This window comes from Drosophila serrata, unplaced genomic scaffold (assembly GCF_035046125.1).
Source record: "Drosophila serrata isolate PLE 108 unplaced genomic scaffold, ASM3504612v1 contig_100, whole genome shotgun sequence".
Taxonomy (NCBI): Eukaryota; Metazoa; Arthropoda; class Insecta; order Diptera; family Drosophilidae; genus Drosophila; species Drosophila serrata.
This window is the reverse complement of record NW_028256998.1, coordinates 1,308,349-1,328,318: the sequence shown is the minus strand read 5'-3', so window position 1 is coordinate 1,328,318 and position 19,970 is coordinate 1,308,349. Positions and strand designations below refer to the sequence as shown.

General features: G+C 40.9%; 1 protein-coding gene across 2 annotated transcripts in view; it reads right to left on the bottom strand.

Annotated features, from left to right (window-relative positions):
* LOC110185980 (uncharacterized) overlaps positions 1–18,191 on the bottom strand; it is a 40,375-nt gene extending 22,184 nt beyond the window's left edge. For both annotated transcript variants that reach the window (XM_020955003.2, XM_020955004.2), the window contains exon 1: positions 17,617–18,191. The gene's annotated coding sequence lies outside the window, so the exon portion shown is untranslated. The remainder of the gene's footprint in view (positions 1–17,616) is intronic.
* Between the last annotated feature and the right edge of the window lie 1,779 nt (positions 18,192–19,970).

Below are 19,970 nucleotides of genomic sequence, written 5' to 3'. Positions count from 1 at the left end.
ATTATTATGTTGCTGCTCCCCAAACCCATCCTCTTATCCACTTTCCCGGTGAAGGTCCGCCGTGGAGTACAACCCTTGATTCCAATCCCATAAAGTTGTCGAGTTGTTGCTGCCGTGATAGTGCTACTACGACTGGCCGTTTTATGTTGGTTGTTGGAGCTGTTGGCAATTGCCGCATCATTAATCTTACTCACGGAAACGGCGCTTAGGTCAAAGTTTTGAGTTTGGGTAATTTATCTTCGACTCGCCGCAATTATGTGCCAAACGGAGCCGGCGAGGGAGCGCGGAAAAAAAACGTAGACAATTCTGCACCGTATGCTGACACCTCCTTTAATTCCAGTCAGTGTCGCACCTGAACTTGGGACTCGATGCTCTCCTGACTGCCTGCCTGGCTGTCGCCCCCATGGGGGAACACTCTCAAAACGGTTGCTCTAATATTTCTTTGGCTTAATAATTCAACAGCAATTTCGCGCCCGCGGCACTAAAATTAAATTGAAGTGTTTACGGAAAACACATGAATTGCTTATGAACGACAAGCGCCAAACTATGCCAGGCCATGGAAGAGTGGGGACATTGGGGCGTTGCCCAAGGCCTCGGGCGTGTCATGTTGTGTGGTGGGCGTGGTCGGTGTTCCGATGCGTGTTCGTCTCTGGCAGGTATTGTAGCTATTCTATGCGTATCAAGCAAATGACAGTGCACAACCAGCGCCAGTTCCAGAAAGTTGAGGACGACAAACGAGTGATGACCAAGCAACCCGATCGCATAGGCACAGTGGCAAAAAGTTGCGGAAAATAGTAAAAGAAAAATCTATACATGTAAATAAAATTACAAATACAAAATTAATTAAAGAAATGTGAAATTGATATAAATTTAAACAGGGAAATCTTCGTTTATAACACAGAGCTCCAAAGATTGCCACAGGACTCAATGCAACAAGAAATGGCTTTTTTATTCTTGGGACTGATCATATAAGTTTTGAGTGGTTTTCAGAGCTCTTCCCTATAATGAGCTATAACGACATTTAAACATATTTTCCTTCTGGAGTAATCTTAAACTCTATAACTTTCTGCTGCAATTTCATGAAACTTTCAGGCCACAGTAACACGCTGTTGCTGTTGTTCTCCGGGAAACATAGCCGCACAATTAATTGCGCAAACAAAACGCGACGTTTGGGCAGGCATGGGCATTGAATTATTCAAATCATCTATAATTACAGCTGGCAACTCGCTCGATTGCCTGCCGAGTCCCATTCCCAGGGCCACCGCCGCCCTCTGGCCCAGAGCCTGGTGCACATTTATCAATTAAATGCGAACGCAGCAGCAAAATCCAGCAATTGCAACAATAATAGCTGCAGCAGCAAACAGCAACAGCAACAAATGGCAAAATGGCAGCAGCAATGAGGACTTTGCTGGGCCAGCAATTAAATTATTAAAAGTTTGTCATAAATAAAGTCGAGCACTTGACAATTATTAAAATGAATTACATGCGAGAGGGGGCAATCGGCAGCGCAAATGATTGGCCCCAGGATCGATTTGGGGAGGCGAAGGATTGACTAAGGGGGAAGCCCCTGCGATATACGAACTCTTAAATTTATGCGTTGCTTTTATGGCTGAATATGTGTGTGTGTGTGGCGAATGTCGACCTCGGGGTTTATGAAATGCCAAGCGGCTGTTTTCATTCTTGTTTTTCCAACTGTTTAATCTCAATTACCAGTGCGAGATATGCAATAAATCTGTTATTGTTTGCTGTTATGACCGATACGCAGGGTATGCGCAGGGATACTTAGATCGATCGAAGATGCAATCTATTATACTACAAATTATTTTTCTCAGAAATTGATTTCCTATATGCTTAGTCTTCAAGAAGGATCGAACAAGTACAAGCTTGATAATTTCATTTTCCTATCTTTAATAGATTTTTTGATAGATCAAAGTAACCTACTTCTGTGACCAAGATATGTTTTTGTACTCCAATTCAAGATGTTTTCAAGGGGTATGTTAAGATCGATCATTCTGGGTCAACTTAGTTTCACTGCTGGCTGTGTCAGCCACGTTTTATGCCATTCTCTCAAGTGCCCGACACAGTTGCTGCAAATGGCGGGTACCCGCCATTCTTTGCTCTCGATTTGTGCTACCTTGCCCAATATCCGCATCCCTCGGATTGTTGTCCCCGTTCCCGTTCCCGTCCCCATTCCAGCTTTTTATTTTGGTTTCATGTATGGCGCAATAAAAACACAAATAATGGCGGCAGTTGGATAAAAAGAGAAATGTGTACTGGAAGTTGGGCGGGGGAAACATACGCAATTTGTGCTGCGTTTGGGGATTGCTGCTGGATTGTTACATTTTCTGGTTTCGACTCGTTGTTGTGTGTTTGTTGTTTGGTTTATGTGCTTTTTTTTGTGTTTTGGTTTGCCTTTTTTATATGCCTGTTTGTTAGGCTGCGTTTAAGCCTTTAAGCACATAATTTCAATTGCTGTACATAACACAAAACGGATTAATTTTGATTTTGACGTATGATTTGTGTGTGTGTTTGTGTGGCGTTGCGTTTGAAATCTGTGCCTGAAAGGGCTCTCAGCTCGATAAAAGCTCGACGCAGATTTATCCGGTCTTTTGCCGAATCTTTGGCAATCCGAATTTCACCAGAAAACCAGAAATAGAACTAGAAACGGACTCAAATAAAACGACAAGGCTTGGCTTATGGCCTGGCCGTAAATTGATACTTTTTGAGTAACAATTTGAAAGGGGAAATGTGGTCTTTTGTAATATCTATGGTTAGGCGAAGGCAAACTACTTTTTTCGGTAGATTTTAGCTTTTCATTTCGAAAGGACGAAAGGCTCTGACTGTGTTTCGGCAATAACTGAAATCAAGAGCTGAGGATTAATGGAAATTAAGCAGTAATGGCAACAAAACTGGTTAGTAATTGCATGAATATTAAATAAAGGCAAACCAAATGAAACTCATTTTCAATCAATATCAGATTTATGTTATCAATTCCCACCTGAGCTCTCTTAACCAACCCTTCTCTAAACGTTATACCTAGATATATGCAATTATCCAGCTAAAATATAATGGCTTCATATAGAAAGCAAGGCGACAAGGACATGGCAATGTAGCGAAGCGAGCTGTAATCGTGTCCCAGTTGAAATTTATGAATTTTTGGCATGATTCAAGCTAATCACGTTGATGCCATTACCCAAAATTATTTTACATATACACACTTGCGAGCGCCAAAGAAGAAAGGAACGTTATTTAAATATCTTAATGCGTTAAATTTACGAGTCCCGGCCGGGGGAATGGCACACGTTATGTGCCCAAATATGTGTGTATGTGGCGGCATATTCAAATTCGGTCAGGTGTATAATTAAATTGGAAATTGTGAGCACACGCACAGGCCAAATACTTGGGATTTGGAATATTTAAATGACTGGGCCCATCGTCGCCTGATTATGCTGGCCACTTGACCGCCACTTAGGGGCCCGGTAAAAGGTCAAAGTATCAAACTTTCTCCGGAATCACCACTGTACGAGACTACCGATGGGACGAGGGGCTGGCCGGGCTTAGCTCATCAGGCTGCCAGGCCAGCCATACATGGCACCAATTAATTCCCAAAGGACGACGCCAATGGCCGCAGTCCCATCGTTCATTTGTTCCTGGCACTTCGACGGCCAGCCACCGTCATCCCATGGAAATGTGTGTCAATGACTCCCGCGGGTTCAGGGGTCGCCCAGGAATTGCCCCAGATGATATGCGGTACGAGTGGGCCGTTATACAGGCCTAATGAAAGCATTAAATTTGCAGAACGCCCCGTGAATGTGATCACATCAGCAAGAGTTTGCAACCTGAATTTCATGCAAAACGAGGGGAGAAGGAGCTTAAGTAGCAATAGTTTCTTTCCGGCTTGCAAATTAGGTTCTAATTTGAGGAAATTGTAATAATACGATAGTTGTTAACTATTTATAAGATATTGATATAGTTTATGGATAAAAAGATGTTCGATATTACCTATGGCAGCTGTATGATATAAGTTAAGTTTCGCTTCCTTTTTCATCCAGCCATTTATAAAATATAGGAATTTATATTAGGAAGAAAGAAAAGAAAGCCTTAACTGTTGCTGATGTTGATTTCAAATTTTAGCTTTACTGCGTTGCACACATTTCACAGATATCATTATATTCTTGGCAATGTTATACAAAAAATGGAATAAACACTCAAACTTCTACTACTACTGTTTTTACGAGCTTTTTACTGTCTTTGGTACGTGTGATGAGGCGAATATTGTCACAACCTCGATGTTTATAGAGCTCACTGGAGACTTTGAATTCGAACAAAAACAAATTTTGTTGTACAATTTTAAGAAGAATAAGTTGAGATGGAAAGTTTGCCTTATAAATATAATTTTATGCAAACTGCGATTAAATATTATAAAGGAATAATTATAATTAAAAACAGTAGAGTATGATAAATACAGGAATGAAATATAGGATGTGGTAAGTATCTATCAAACGCTGGACTTTTCTCAGCGGATTTAAAAGTGGATTGGAGCTTAATTCAAAATTCCACTAATTAACTAAGACCATGCTATGGATACTAAATTGAGTTCATTATTTCTAACAAAGTTCTTCCCGAAAGTATGAATCTCAGACAGTGAGCTTGTGTTGCAACTTTAAGCAAATTGACCATGCAGTTAGTTAGTTAGTTGAGGAGCAACTCCTCTCCCCTTGTAATCATTCCCATATGCAAGTTAGCGTGTCACGTGGCAAGGCGCTTTTCTCATTAAATGCGTAAATTTAATTGCCTCGACTGCGACACGTGGCGTGTAATTAATGACGTGAGTCAGAGAGACGCCGAGCTCAGCCGGGGATAAGGAGGAGCAGTGGGGCAGGAGCAGTCCTCAAACCGAGCATCAGTTGAATAAGTCATAAGACTTCGGGTTTACAATGGGGCAGGAGGCAGGAAACGATGATGGTAGACCGAAAACATCCATGGGACACACATAAGCCATATCATTCGCAATTCGTGTATTGACTGGCAGTTAACATGGCTTGGCAAAAGTTGCAATGACTTCTGCAATTGTCCTCCGTGCATGCCGAAGGACCCCAGACGGTGGAGAATTGCAACTGTCATACGCACGAATTCCAGGACACGGCCACTGCGGAGGATGGCTAACAGGAATTGAGGTGGAGAGTCCTCGGCACATATAAATATGTGTCCGTTCGCATACATACATATACATATATATATTTGGCAACAATTTATAAGGGCAATACGTGCAGGGCATACTCCCGGGTTAGGTTAGACTTCCTGTCGAGGACAACTATGCGAGGTCCACGCGTGTGCATACCAATGTCCCGACCCAAAAAACCCAAGGCAAGGCCGGTGCGGACCAGCACCGGGGGCAGGGCAATGCAATCCGGGCAATCGTTGCAAACATTTTAAGCCCGAGGAAGCAGAACGGGAACCCAGCAAGACCAGAAGCAAACATGGCAACAACTAAAAAACGGAAGGAGCTGCTTCGGGCAAAGGAGACCCCCTGGAGGTTCCCAATACCTTGGGTTTTTCTTTGAAAAGCTAGATTAAACATGTGAAAATTAAGCTTGATGAAAACTAATTGGCTGAGGTTAAGATTCAACTAAGCGGAACACTATTATAGCATTCAATGAATGTATATCGCAAGGAGCTAACATACATAGCTTTGTTCTGGAAAATCTCCAAATTCGATTGCTTTATATAGTTATAAATTCGAATATGAAAATTTCATGCTCAGTGATTTCTCACATTTGGGACAGACCCTAATACCCTGTGCCATGGGTATGAAGAAGTAAAAGGAAAACTAAACTCGCGACTGCAACTCCTGCCGGAGGCGGGTCCCTGAGTTCAACTTGGAAAAGTCTTAAAATCGCTCGCACTGCGTTGCCATGCCTTCTCCCCTTTCGGCCCGGACTCTTGCTCCTTGCTCCTTGGGCACCCAGTGTTACAATTCGATAATAAATATTACGAGAGCTAGACAACAACAGAAAAGGAAAAAGCTTATATATATGTATGTATATGTCTGGTGGGTATTGAAAACGAATTCAACAAGAAAACGGAAAAGTTGCTGGCACAAAACGAGCGAAAAACAAATTAAATTCGGTTTGTCGTTCTCATTTTGTTCCCACTCCAAGTTTTCCCTCTGCAGCGCAGAAATTTTTTTTAGCAATTACGTTCCTAGGAGGAGGAGGAGGAGGGTCTGGTGCGGATTCGTAGTCAGTCGGTGAAGGCTGCACGAAGTCACCGATTTGCATAAGTTGGGCGTGGCATTTGCTGGGGCGTTGTCGCATTGATTACAAGCGTGAAAATGAATTTCGATTATGCGAGGAGGAGGGCGCAAGGACGAGGTCGAGCTCGGTGGCAAAGGACTCGGCGGGGTTGGTGCCGTTGACAATGTTTTCGTTGCCTTTCGCCGGGACTCATTGTCAGTCGCCGCCGGGCGCCGCAAGGTATGCTATGATTTCAGCGCACCGATTGGTCTGACGATGATGAGGTTGCGTCCGCTTGGCTGGCCAGGCCATATGTATGTACATATGTAATTCACGCAATGCATACGGAAATGTAATCAGAGCGAATGAATGCTCAAATCTAGCGCATATCATTTTCCATCGATAAATATTCTGAGCCCACGCAAGGCGACAAATGCATATCCGATTACCCGCAAGCCTTTTGCATATTTTATATACATATATTTAAAAGAGATGAAAATTTCCGAGATGTCTTTAAATTCAATGAAAACAAACAAAGAGAAGGGAAGCCAATCGATATTTTATCCTAACAAAGATAACAATAGTTTTAATGATGTGGAGATAACAATATGCATTGGACAGCCTTTTTCCTTTGAGCCAATTTTTGCATACTGAAGCTCAACTATGTTTGTTGAAACGAAAGCTATTTTTTCCTTTGACACACGTAACAGGTCTGTCTGTATAAATCGTTCACAGCTTGACATTTATTTGTGCATTGAATATATCTCTCTTTGATAATATTTATCAATAAGTGCGACATGAAAAGAATTCCTTGCAGCTATGAATAGAATTGCAGCAAAATCATAATTGGCAGACTATTTTATTATTATTTTAATTGCCAGACTTGTATAATTCTTATTAATTTCCAGTTGACATACATTTTCCTATAACTTTATTTCGCGTATAATATTTAACGTTCTGATCTATTACTGTCCTTGCTGGATATTTTTGCAGTCGTCTTGAAAAATGTCCTTTTTATGCATCATTACGTGGCGTCTTCCTGTTGTCAGTTTTTCTTTACATTTCGTTTAACATTTGTCACTTTTATAGCCGCATGTGTGTGTGAGTGTGTGAATAAGTGAGAGTGCGACTGCGGGCATGGGTAAGTGTGTGTGTGCGTGAAAATGCCTCGCAGCTGCCCATCTTCATTTCGGTATGTTTTCCATTTTCCCTCCGCTTACTTTTTTATGCTGTTGTGCTGCTCTAGTTGTTGCTGCTGCTGGTGTTTATATTGCTGCCAGTCGTTTCATCAGCAGCTGCTACAGTACAGTGAGAGAAAATGTTCATTTCAATTTATATATTTTATTTTGAATACTGTTAAATTCCTTTATTAATTTATGAATGTGCTATTTTCCACTTAATAGTTTATGGGTTTGTTTTTGGTCTTTGGGTTAATCTACCCAATAAAGAACTGAAACATCAGTTATTAAGTATAATTTGAAGCTCCTATTTGATGCTTCGCCATTTGATTTTTTGGAATTTAATGTTTATTATGAAATATGCCTCAGTTTTTGTGAAACTTTTAGCTCCTACTTTTGATAATAAATTGGTGAATGCGAATGTATTATTATCCTATAAAGAATGCCAAACAAATTGACAGTAAATGAATTTATTGGAAATTGAATATTTGAATTATGAAAACTGAATGTTTTAAAATTAATATTTATAATTTTTTCCTGTGTGTTACTAGCAGAGAGAATCTCCAAACACTTTGGCCCAGCCTCTTTACAACTTGATTTAAGGTTCAGTGGATATGTCGCCATGTCGGCTTCCCTCCTGATTCCCACATCCTTCTGTCTTTTTCTGTTTGTCTCCTGACAAATGTCATGTTCAAATTGCAGACTGAACTTTTGACTTTTTTGACAGCGACTGAGAATCAACGACGCGATTTCATGATAGATATGAAGTGGATTTCCCAAACAGTCAAGGTCGAACATAAATACAAAGTAGCAAAGGGAAAGTCATTAATTTGTACAACAAAACTTTGTCACATGTAGCAACCTCGATATAATAATAAGTATTGCATAAACTATATATGCTATAAAAGTATATAGTTTCAAATAGTGAACATTGCAATTCAAGAACACTTTTGTATGAGTTTCACTTTAAGTTAAGAAAACTTATCTAACTCTAAGCTATCTGAGAACAAAATTACTAAATCACAAATGAATGACAACATTTGTTTTAATAACTTGTTCTTTAAATTACTATAACTTTATCAATGATTTATTGATATTTAATGGTTGTTTACTAATTGCTTTGCTAAGGGAAATTTAAACCAGAGTTCGGTTTGCTAAATGAATTACTATGGGTTTGAAATCCTTAACAAACGTGATCATTTACAGGGAACTTGGTACTTTAAACATTTCAATTCCTGTTTTTAAACTACTATTTCAGTGGATTGTAAAACTGGTTTGATGTCTAATAATTAATACAAATTATAGATAATAGATTGCCCATAACCTAAGTTAGATACATTATCTAAGTAGTGACCTATCTCTCATTGAATTATTAAGCATTATGATATCAGTTAGAGCTTTATTTGATCCATTTATAGGCCACACTTGGGCCACTTGGTTCGTTAAACTCATTGATCTATCACCGGATGTTCCGGAGGTAAGACCTCCGGCATTAGGCCTTAATCACATTAACGTGTTAAACTACTTAACATGGTGAAAGACAAACCTGAGCACTGCAGTGGGGGAGTAAGTACAGGCATTGAACGGAACAGAAGGGGCGTGCCGCATTACTACTGATTGAATTAATCAGCTTCGTTATTTTGGTACTATTCAGGGATTTAGTACATTTAGAGGGCATGTTTCAATTAGGCCGCCCCGCCGCCAAGGACGATGACTTCCAGCTACATAAATTCTCCAACAGAGCCGACTCGAATCGAATCGAATTGAATTGAATGAATGGCACGGCTTTGGGAGGGAATGTTTAATGTACATATATGTATGTATAAAGAAAGAGCTTCAAGCTCGAGTCCTGAAATTTATGTGGCTACGTGCAGGGCATTTGCCAGTCGAGGAGAGGTGTCTCTCCGCCCTGCTCCTAAACGGGCGTTCTAGAAGAAATGCCAACTGTACGATGGCATTTGTAGTATGCATATTTAATGGCACCGAAAGGAATCGGAATCGGAATCCGAGTCGGCCTCGTCCCATACCATTATGAGAATTGGTTGGCCGTAACAAAGGGCGAAAGTAAATAAAACTAACTAGCAAACAGTAAACATGCAAAGAACCTAACAAAACATTTTGCTTTCTACACAATGCACATAGTTAAACAGAATGAATGGTCGCAAAAACATAATTTTAATCAAACATTTGTGTACAGCCTGGGGGGCATTGACATACGGATTTTACGACGGTGGTTTAATCAAAACAATTTCATTTAATATTTTCGAATGAATCACCGATGATTGCAATTCGAGCGATGATGATTTCGCAATCAATGTCCCAAAAGTGCCGAAGCCCCGACAGGTGACAAGCTCACACAGGCAGACTTACGAGGGTATCTACAAGATACTTTGCACAATGAGGAAGACAACGAAGGAAGATATATTACGTACGCCCAGGCATCCTCACTTATCCCGCACGAATATTGTATTATTTTCAATAAGCAGGCGACATATTGATAACAAAAGCTTTGAAATATATACAAGCGCCACCACCTCGACTCCTTCCTGTCCCATCCTGTCCCTGCCCCTCGATTTCAATGGCTGCAAAATATTGAATATCCCCTGCCACACACACAAAGGAGATGACAGAGCGAGCAAGCATTTTGGGCCAACAGAAAGGAGCGATATTGTATGGTCATGTCATTGTATTGGTTATAAATGTATGCATCGGGTTTGTTGGCGTGGGATTAGGCTCCGGGCGGAGGATGAGCTTCTATTATATCCTCTACTCCTGGGCACGATGATATTTGCGGGGGACATGTGACGGGATATGAGTGCAGTGACAGAAGAACCGCAGAGTAACGGAATTGAAATTGAAAACTAAAAGATGGGAAAAGCATTCAAATTCAGAGAATTTCAGAGAAAAGAAAACCATTTAAAACGGGCAGACAGCATGAGATGCAAATGAGGAGCGAGAAGTTCTGGCCCGCTTGGTGCAGCTGCTCCTCCTCCTACACATTCCGCATTCAAAAGTTAACCGTCCTCCTGCCCAACCACGACTCTCCCAGGGACACACTCCCGTGCAGAGTCAGTCAATCACTCCAGCTTCGATTACAGGCAAGGAGTGACACTTTTAGTTGCACCGAAAGCAGGAAAACCCGCAAAATGAATGAAAAGCGAAGATGAGAGAGCGGGGCAAACCTCCAGCACTACCTTCGTCCTTTGTGCTCTACCCTTCGAGCAGCGTCTGCTGCTGTCACATAATCCCCTTTTTCAATAAGATTTAAATTTGCATTTGACACATATTGGACGAGGACAGCCATGCCAGGGACGACAGTACGGAAGACGGCCGAATCCTTCGCAACAAACCGAATGACGTTGTCGACAACAACTCACAAACGGTGAAACCACTCTCCGAATAGCATTTACATACATATTTCTTATGAAAAATCTTTTCCTAAAAATATCTGTGTAATAAGATTGAAGTATCGAAAAACATTTAATACTGCTCCTGAAAATTCTTAAGAACTTGTATATATTTTGTTTTTCTTATTGAGAATGCTTCTTTTTAGAGAAAAATTATTAAAATAAATAAATCATTTCCAAATGCAGAGATTGCGTTCTTAGAAACGAATCATATTTTGAGTTTGGATTTACTTGGAATTCTTCGATTAATTTGTTTTTCTCTTTTGAGTATAGCTTATTTAACAATGAGAGTCAAACACTGTGCATTAAAAATTAAAGAACATTTTCCTATTATTCTTATGATCGTATCCTCAAACCAAAATGTTTAAGTATTAAATTGATTACAATTAAAACTGCATTGCTCTTTTTCTTTATTTTTACCAAACTTTGAGTGACATTTAAGACCCCAAGTTATTTTAAGACTCATTAGAGTATGAATCTAAGTTCGACTCGGAATCGTAACAATTTTATTGAGAAGCATTTTATGCACTCAATTTAAGAACTTTTCTAGTCATGAACTGGCTCTACATTTCGCCTTTGAATAAAGTACGGTATTAACTATCTTTTACTGTCAGGATTCTCAAAAATGCGATAAATTCTTAATTCCAGTTGATTTTCATATCCTTGCAGGCTAATATAATTTAAACAGAAACTTGTAATGCCGTGAAGGAGTCATTTCCGACCCTATAAATCATATATACTCTTGATCAGCATTAACTGCTGAGTTGAACTAGCATTGTCCGGAAGAAAAAAATTAATTAATAATTTTTTTGAATATTTTGTAAGGGGTTCATTCAAATTTTCAAAATTTTTAACAAAATGTTAAATTTTTTAAATTTTAAATTCACTTAGTTGACTTAGTTTTAACGTAATAAAAACAAGCATAGAAAAACTTTTCAGTTGGAAATTAATGCATTTTTGGTTTAGTTATGAACGATTTTCTTTGCAAGGGAATATACATTTCGGGTTCCCGAAGATAGCTTTCCTTTTTGTTAAAAATTAAATAAAAATAGTTTTTCTTTGATAATATATAGTCCTAAAATATATTCTCATTTTGATTTTATTATCTTTGTGTAAGACGGTACACTCCTAAGCTCGTAAGCTCATAAAACACGATCACTGCTTTGTTTTCCTGTTTAACTCGACCCACAGGCCTTCATAAATATACCGCACCAAGTCGAGCCGAGTTCGTGGACAAATATTGACTGCATCCGATATTAAACCATAAGCAGATCTTAAATATTCACCTTTCCCAGGTCCCCCACTTGTCGGGCCACATTAGCATAGTCTCCACAACAGAACATACATTTAACCTCCATTTTCGACGACGAGGCAGAGACGGAGGGCAGGGACAACTGACAGCTTTGGTCGGGGAAATGGGAAACGAGAAGTGATGGAGGTCGAAATAGTGCAAAAGGTAGTTTACAATAAAGGAAACTGCGCGTCATTAGCATAGCTGAGGGAATTGTTTTAGCTGGTTTCAGTTCGTTTGCTGGGCTGGCTGGTGGGCGGTGGCCAACATGGCTGACATGTTATGTGATTTGATTTGGTTTCGCTTACTCTTTCCATGCCTCTACCCCAGGCCAGGCCTCTGCCTCTGTGGCCCAGTGGAGGAGAGCTGGGGAAATGGGGTAAGTACGCTTTGGTTTGGAAACCTCATTAGTCTGACATTCCAATATGTCAGAATGCGGTTACTGGCAAACTGCGGCAAACCCAATGAAAGAGTGCGCATCGAGAGGGCTAATATCAGCATCAAAACAAACGATAAATTACACATACGAAGCTTTCATTTGAGTCCTTATAAAAGTAGTACTTTAAGGAATGCAAACTAGTTTGTAAAAAGTTAAAAGTTATCTTAAGGCGGTACTACATGACATATTTATTAAACGCCAAAGAGCTACTCGACAAATAAACTTGGTTACAAGATGCTTTTACTCTTTATGTTTACTCTACATATAGTTATAAATAACTATTTCAACTGTAAATTTGTTAATTACCAAGTATCAAATAGCAATGGAGACTTCTTTCCTTTAAGGCACAACCAAAAACTGGAGAAACCTCTTCCGAGTCTCATTTCAAAATGTATCTGTCATGATGATACTTACACCTAAAGATTGCTAGTACAACTCCTCTGTACTTACACACACCCATCTGCATTACTTCACACTTTCCCAATAGAAGCCCCAACATTTTGGAGTATCATTCCTCCCACTTATGCTATCTAATTGCATCTCATCTAGCATTTCAATTCCCGCTACTATTCTACGTCAATAAGCTGCCAGTTTTGTCGATGGCCAGCACCCACTTATCTCCTGCCCACACATATGCTCCATCCATTTGTCATAGTCGTCGCTGGAGTCCTTTGTTCGTTCTCAGCTTCCTATCCGGGTTGGGTATCATCCTCCTTAGCTCGCTTCATTAAAAAGTAAGCCCTTTTAAATTGGCCCCTCGCCCCCAGATTCCCACTCAGACCCATCCCGTCGAGCATCCGGCCAACCAATTGACATTCATAGAAAGCAACGAGACTGCCTTCCTTTCTAGGTTCTCAGTTCTCGGTTCTCGACTCTTCCTGCCACTCTTCCCCATGTATTCAATTTTTTCTCTTTTTTTGTGGATCCCTTCTCAAATCGTTTTGGCCTGTTCATCTTTTTGCGACTGTGGTGCGTGCGTGTTTGCCTTTCAATTTGCTGACTGCTGCGTGTGTGCCCAGTTAGAGAAACATAATCGGGCAATACTTTTCCAGCTATTTGCGTGGAAAATATTTTTGCCGGGGCCCGGAGAAAACCAAACGAGTGCCATCGAAGCGCGGCCAGCAACAAAATTGTCAAAGGGTTTCAAATGGCAAAATAGAATTTTCTATGGATCTATGGCAGGTTGTGCGTCCTGGTTTTGGCCATGGCTCGGCGAGGCCTTGGGCATTGGGCTATGGGCTTTGGGCCTGTTTGTCATCATCTCCATATCTGCCGGCCAATTTACATTTACGAGCCGGCAGCGACAGGCAGCCAGGGCAGCCGTCAAATATGTTAAATAACAAACTATTTTGCATTTTTATTTTATTTTTTTCTCGACCTCCTCCGTATTGGTAAGGGAAGCGAGGTTGGGATTTCCAGGGAATGCCTTGAACGCTGGGAATTTTTGTGCGGCTTTCAATGAGGAATGTGTGTGAGCGAGGCTCCGTCTGTTTTCTGCGTTTGTGTCTACTGGCTTCGTATGCTCCTCCCCGGCTTGTTTACACAACCATGTCAATTTAAATCTATGTCAAAACACACGACTTAGTTGAGGTTTATTTATGTCGGTCTGTTCCAGGTCTTCTCCACCCGTTTTTCCTCTCCCTCTCTGACAATTCAATAAAAAGAACTAGAAGCGGATTTTCCACCCTTTTTCCTTTTAGCAAAGTCGCGTAAATGGATCTGGTCGCTATCTATATGATATTCGATTTTCACGGGTTCGAATTGGCTTGGGTGGGGCAACGCCTCATAAAATAAAGATCTAATTTCCCTCGTCAATTTATTCGAATTGGGCTCGAATTAATGTGGAAATTGTTCACTTTTACTCCTCACCATAAGTGTGGGCGTGGCCAGGCTTTAGCCCATCAAGCGTATGATTAGCGTCAATCAGTGAAATGCTGGGCGTTTAATTAAAAATCAATCAGTCGCAGTGACATAAAACTGAATGGTTCGATAAACAGAAAAGCCTCGTGCTGGTCTAGTCAAGGTTTTTGGCCCTCGTCAAAACGGGATTGTGGCGTGTAAGGGCAGGGAATATGCCGAACAAAGGGGGTGTGGCAGTGAAGGCGATACATTAAAAAATTTTGTAGTGGACATCAATCATTTTACTGCACGGCCTGGCCAAAGTTTCGTGTTAATCTGGAAAACACCCATAACATGATAGATTGACTCTGGATTCTTTCATGGTTGAAATTTGGTCTCAGTAATTAAGGGGACTGAGTTGATTGAAAATGTTAGACATCAGGAACTGCTCAGGAGTTGACTTTCAACTTGAACTTTTTCATTATTTTCCTACTCCTTTTTCCTTTTTGACATTCCGGATGTACTGAGTAGCTCCGATTGATTGCAAATTACTTTTATATTGACTATATTATATTAAAACTATCATGAAAACTTTTAATACTTATTGAACAACAAGAATATCTAAGCCAAGGGTATAGCTAACACAAAATATGAAATTAATCCTGTCACGATTTCAGATTGTAATCAAAAATACTTCAACTCTATAGAATCTGTATTATAATGGACATTTCGACTATCGACCTTCAGGGAAGCAGGGAAATAAACAAACAGCCTAGACTGACCCTGGGTCAAGGTAAATTAACTCCGAGTGTGAAGTGTGGGTGAAAAGAGTGGACCTTATTTATGATTACTTTCACGCCTGTCTGGTCATTAACCTCAGAATAACTTTGCCTAAAAAAAACAGCAACAACATTTGCGGTTCAGTCTCCCTCTTTTTGCATTTTTATTAGTCCACAAATAAAACTTTTTGTTGTTTGTCTATCCATGATGAGGGTTGGACAGAGGTTGCAAATGGGAGATGGGCGCTGGGGCTGGCAAAGCATAAACAGATCAATAAAACAAGGCAAAGGAGCTATGAATGGGGCCAGAACTATGAAGGAGATTCAAACAAACCAAAGCCGACCAAGAAACAACAGCAGCAACTGGCGCAGTTCCCATGCAAATTTCCACAGGAGCCTCAATTCCCTCCTTGGAGGACGACACTCTTCACGCCATTAACTGTTGCCCGTCTATTTGTTTGTACAAATAATGTGTAAGCAGGCATATTTTTGTCAACGAGGCTAATTTCTGTCACAGATTTACGTGACAATGGCCCGGGCAAGAAGTCGGTGCCGAGAGACCAGGGAAGCCCAAAGAATTCCCCAACAGCACGCATACACAGAATAAAAAACGACAATTACAAAACAGGTTTCATCAAAGAATGGGTGGGTGTAAGGGCCGGGCCTGCCGGTTTTTTGGGCGAAATATTTTTGTTTCGCCTGCTGTCACTGAGGTTCGTTGTCGTCGTTTTGCGGGCAGCCAGTAAAAGCCATAAAAAGAAATATATTCGTGCCACCGCTGCAGCGTCAGAAAAAGCGGCCAGAAACAAAACTGAGCCGTGAAGAAGCAGCACCAGCAGCAGCAGCAGTCGAAAAAACTGGGTTAGCTTGGGTACTTCCCCCTTGTTCTCCCAGGATCCTGCCTCCTACGCCTCCATATCATTGTTGTTTTTCGTCCTTCTTTTTTTTCTAGCACCTATGCGCTGTTTTTGCTCTTTCTGAGCGATGCGTCCTGCTCTCGTCCGCCTTGGTTATTGTTGTCCAAGAAGCTGAATATGTGACACATATACAAACACAGTGGCCAGCCCTTATTCCACATACCCCAGCTGTGCCCATTCTCCCACGATTGTTACGCCTCGTTCCACTTTTTCTTGATGTCATCTTTAAATCTGGGAATTGTAATGTCAGGCCATATGGAAAATATTGAAGGCACGGTAGGTGATGTTTCTTAGAATTAGCAACCTTTGAAATCGGATCACGAAAAGTAAAGTTTTCAATTAACTTAGGATCGGAATAATATGGGACCTTCAAATAAGGGATCTTTATGAATCAAGTCTCAACTTATTAAATCCAAATATTATAATAATTTTAAAAATATGACTATATCCTAACTTTACCCTCTGTCTTTGTTAGAAAATGGAACAGAAAAATATTTGCTTGCCAAAAAAAATAATAATAATGACAAAGATAATAAAATATATATAAAGTCTTTGCAGACGCCAAATATTTTTTCCCAATTTTCCATATATTCTCCAAAATAAATGCAAAAGAATTGATTGGATATAGTAAACAAACATGCTTTGAGGGATATGTTTAATTTAAAAACCAGAACAAAATAAAACATCCTTCGTATATGTATAATTTTTTCTGCTGAAAAAGCACACTCGGGTTTCGGTAAATTTAAGCAAGAATCTTCACTTAGATAAAAACCTACAAGCAACTGCATTCCCAGTACTTGGACTTTTTGTTGTTATGCAACTTCACTCTAAATTTAAGCCCCAGAAAATTAAATATTAATCTTTAACACACCTTCTTGCAATGTGTATATATTGCGATAAAATCACGCAGTAATTACAACATTCTCCAGATGTTCGCAAATAGTTAAAGGCCCATTTAAAGTGCCTTCAGGTACTTGCTATAATGCAAAGCTACGTTTGCACTTAAGGATTGAGTTTATCTGATGCAAAAGACTCTACAAAAGCAGGAGTATCCAACTCTCCATCACCATCATCGTTGATTGACATTGATGTGTTTGCCATATTTAATTGTAAGTGTGTATGAAGCACGAGTCGTGCCGCCAAACCCCATCCAACCCACCGGGCAGCCACCGCTCCACCGAGGTTGTTTATTGGCTGACAAGTGCTGCACATCCGGGCTGCGTTTTCCGGAAATGAGCAAATGACTAATGACTGACCAGAGCGAGGTACCCGAAGCGACGCTGACTGACCCATGCCCTCTTGTCGCTTGCCGCCTGCCGCCTGCCGTTTGCCGCTTCAGTTGCTCGCTCTGTTTTCTGCTCGTCTTGTTTACTGTGCGCTTCAATTAAAGCATCTTGCAGGAAATTGAACTTTTAGTGAAGTGGGCTGGCTGGCCAGTGGGTGCCCTGGATGGTGGATGATGATGACGGGCACTCTGAGATGGAATGCGGCTGGGGTCAAAGACGGCAGTCTCATCAATCTGTTACGTACTTGACTTGTGGGTGGCTCGAGAGTCGGCGGAGGCTGTTCAAGGCTCAAAAAGCGTATCCGTATCCAGTTGTTGCATGTGCTTCGGTTACTTTTGCTTACTTTAGCAGCTACTCAAGTTTGATTAGCACTTCACTATGGGCTTCACTTGGGCAAACACACCGCGCGATTGCCACGCTACCCAGGCACCAGGCAGCACTGAAATTCCTGCTCCTACTCAGCGAATTCTGTGATTTCCACGATTTCCACGATTTTTACTATTTGCTATGCTATTTTTTGGGCACTTAGGGCCTTCGTTTGGTTTGTTGTCACCATTTCACGCTTTCCGCTGGCCGGCTAAGTACGAGATATCGCCGCTATCCGGCCGCGCACCTCCGGCGACATCAGCACAATAATCCACTGACCTCCGCTTCGCAAGACGCTCTTCACGCGCCGAATAACAAACGTGCACTGGCACATCCGTGCCACATTATGCGCATTTTATGGCACGGTGGTCGACCTCGAGAGTTTGCTTCGTTTTTAGATCACGCGAAGAGCCGCAGGCCGATGTCGCCCGATTGGCATGCAATACGGAAATTGTTGTCCTAGGCGCAACAGACGCCTCACGAAGCCGGACGGAAGCTCGTGTCGTAGCAATAATGGGAGTCAGAGTAACCAGAGAGCTGGAGTGCCCGAGCACTCAGAGTCCCCCAAAAATCTGGGAGCATCTGAGCAGGCGCGGTGGCCATGGGATTTAACTTTGAGCTGGCAATGCCAACCCCATCAGGCGGAGTGTTCAAAGAAATTCGAGACCGAGACTGGACACTGATTTGATGTCTCCACGGACGAAGATGGATGAACGAGGGCGGCGGTGGAGACAGGGTGGCATCATGGGCGGCTCGATTCAAGTTCAGGTTGCCCTTTGACCGCAGCATTCCGGCTGCCAGCTAATAAACTCCGGCAGCAACCAAAAATGTTCTTCGAATTTATTGTTCAACATTCTTCTCGCCATCTCGGCTTGGGGAAGGTACGGCCTCTAACCCAAACTAAGACTGATAAATGGCAACGCACACTGGCAATTTGCAACATCCTAGCGGCAAACCGGCTTTCAACTAACCCCAAAAGTTTTATATGCCCCCCATCTTGTTGTGGCCCATTTCGGTCCCCTGGCCCCCGATCCCGAACCAAGGTCCACTCTGTTTTTAATATACAATATTAGCCGGTAGTGATGTTTCAATTAATTTTTAAGGTGCACCCCACTGCCACCCCCCCGGAAAACTCTCGTCGGTGTCAGATAGAGATGCTTGAAGATACAGACTAGAGATTGTGAAGATTGCAAGGAGGTGGCGGAGGAAGGCAGAACCGCATGCTAAGATATGATGGCGAATGCCAGGCGGATGAATAAATGGCTTGGATGCAAAGTTTAAATTTTTCATAGCTGGGTGGCTCTGTTCGGTTGGGTTGCGTTGGCTCGGGATTGACTTCTGGGGCTTGGGGTTTCCTTATTCGCCTCCTTGTGGTCGGCATTGGTCAAACCCAGGAACATTAGACATTAAGCAGAAAGGTAGGAAGGCCTTGGGTGTCGTAGTGAAATATAGATGCAGTTTTGTTGCCGGAATTGGATATTGTTAAGATGGCTTTGTCTGCAGTTTGACTTTAAGTCAGTTGCACACAAAAACAAAAACATTAGAACTTGGAACGGAATATTTTATTATGCAATAATGTCACAGTGTCAGATGTCCCATCCTGAACTTAGGACCATGGAAACTTGTGGGTCAATCGAATAAGTGGTATGTACTATATATGTGGCACATGTAGAAATCTTTGATTTACCAGAAGTGAGGTATCGCTAATACTCAAGCTCTTTGTATTCTTTCAGACTAATTAAGTACATTTTATGAATATAACCGAATCGGAAATCTATAAAAAATAAGCTTGAAAAATTCGCGTTCTTTAAATCGATATATTTATTTGAAAATTTTTGTCGAATAATCAAAATTTAAAAAACTCATAACTTAATAAAAAAATGCATAAATTTAAATTCGGAAAGCTTTCTTATGTTATTTTTTATTAGGTTAATAATCTGTATACTCAATTTAACATATAAGAAAATAAAAAATGTTGCCAATTTTTTAAACATTTTAACGATGTAACCTCTTATCATATTTTGAAAAAATTAAAAAAAATGTGAAATTTTATTTTTGCGCCAAAAAGGCTTGATCGATTCAGATTTTAATGCCGATCACGAATATATTTGATTTATAGGGTCGGAAATGACTCCTTTATTGCGTTACAAGCTTCTGACTAACATTATTATACTTTGCAAGGGTATAATAACAAAAAAGTAATGCTTGATTTTCTAATATATTGTTTCTCCC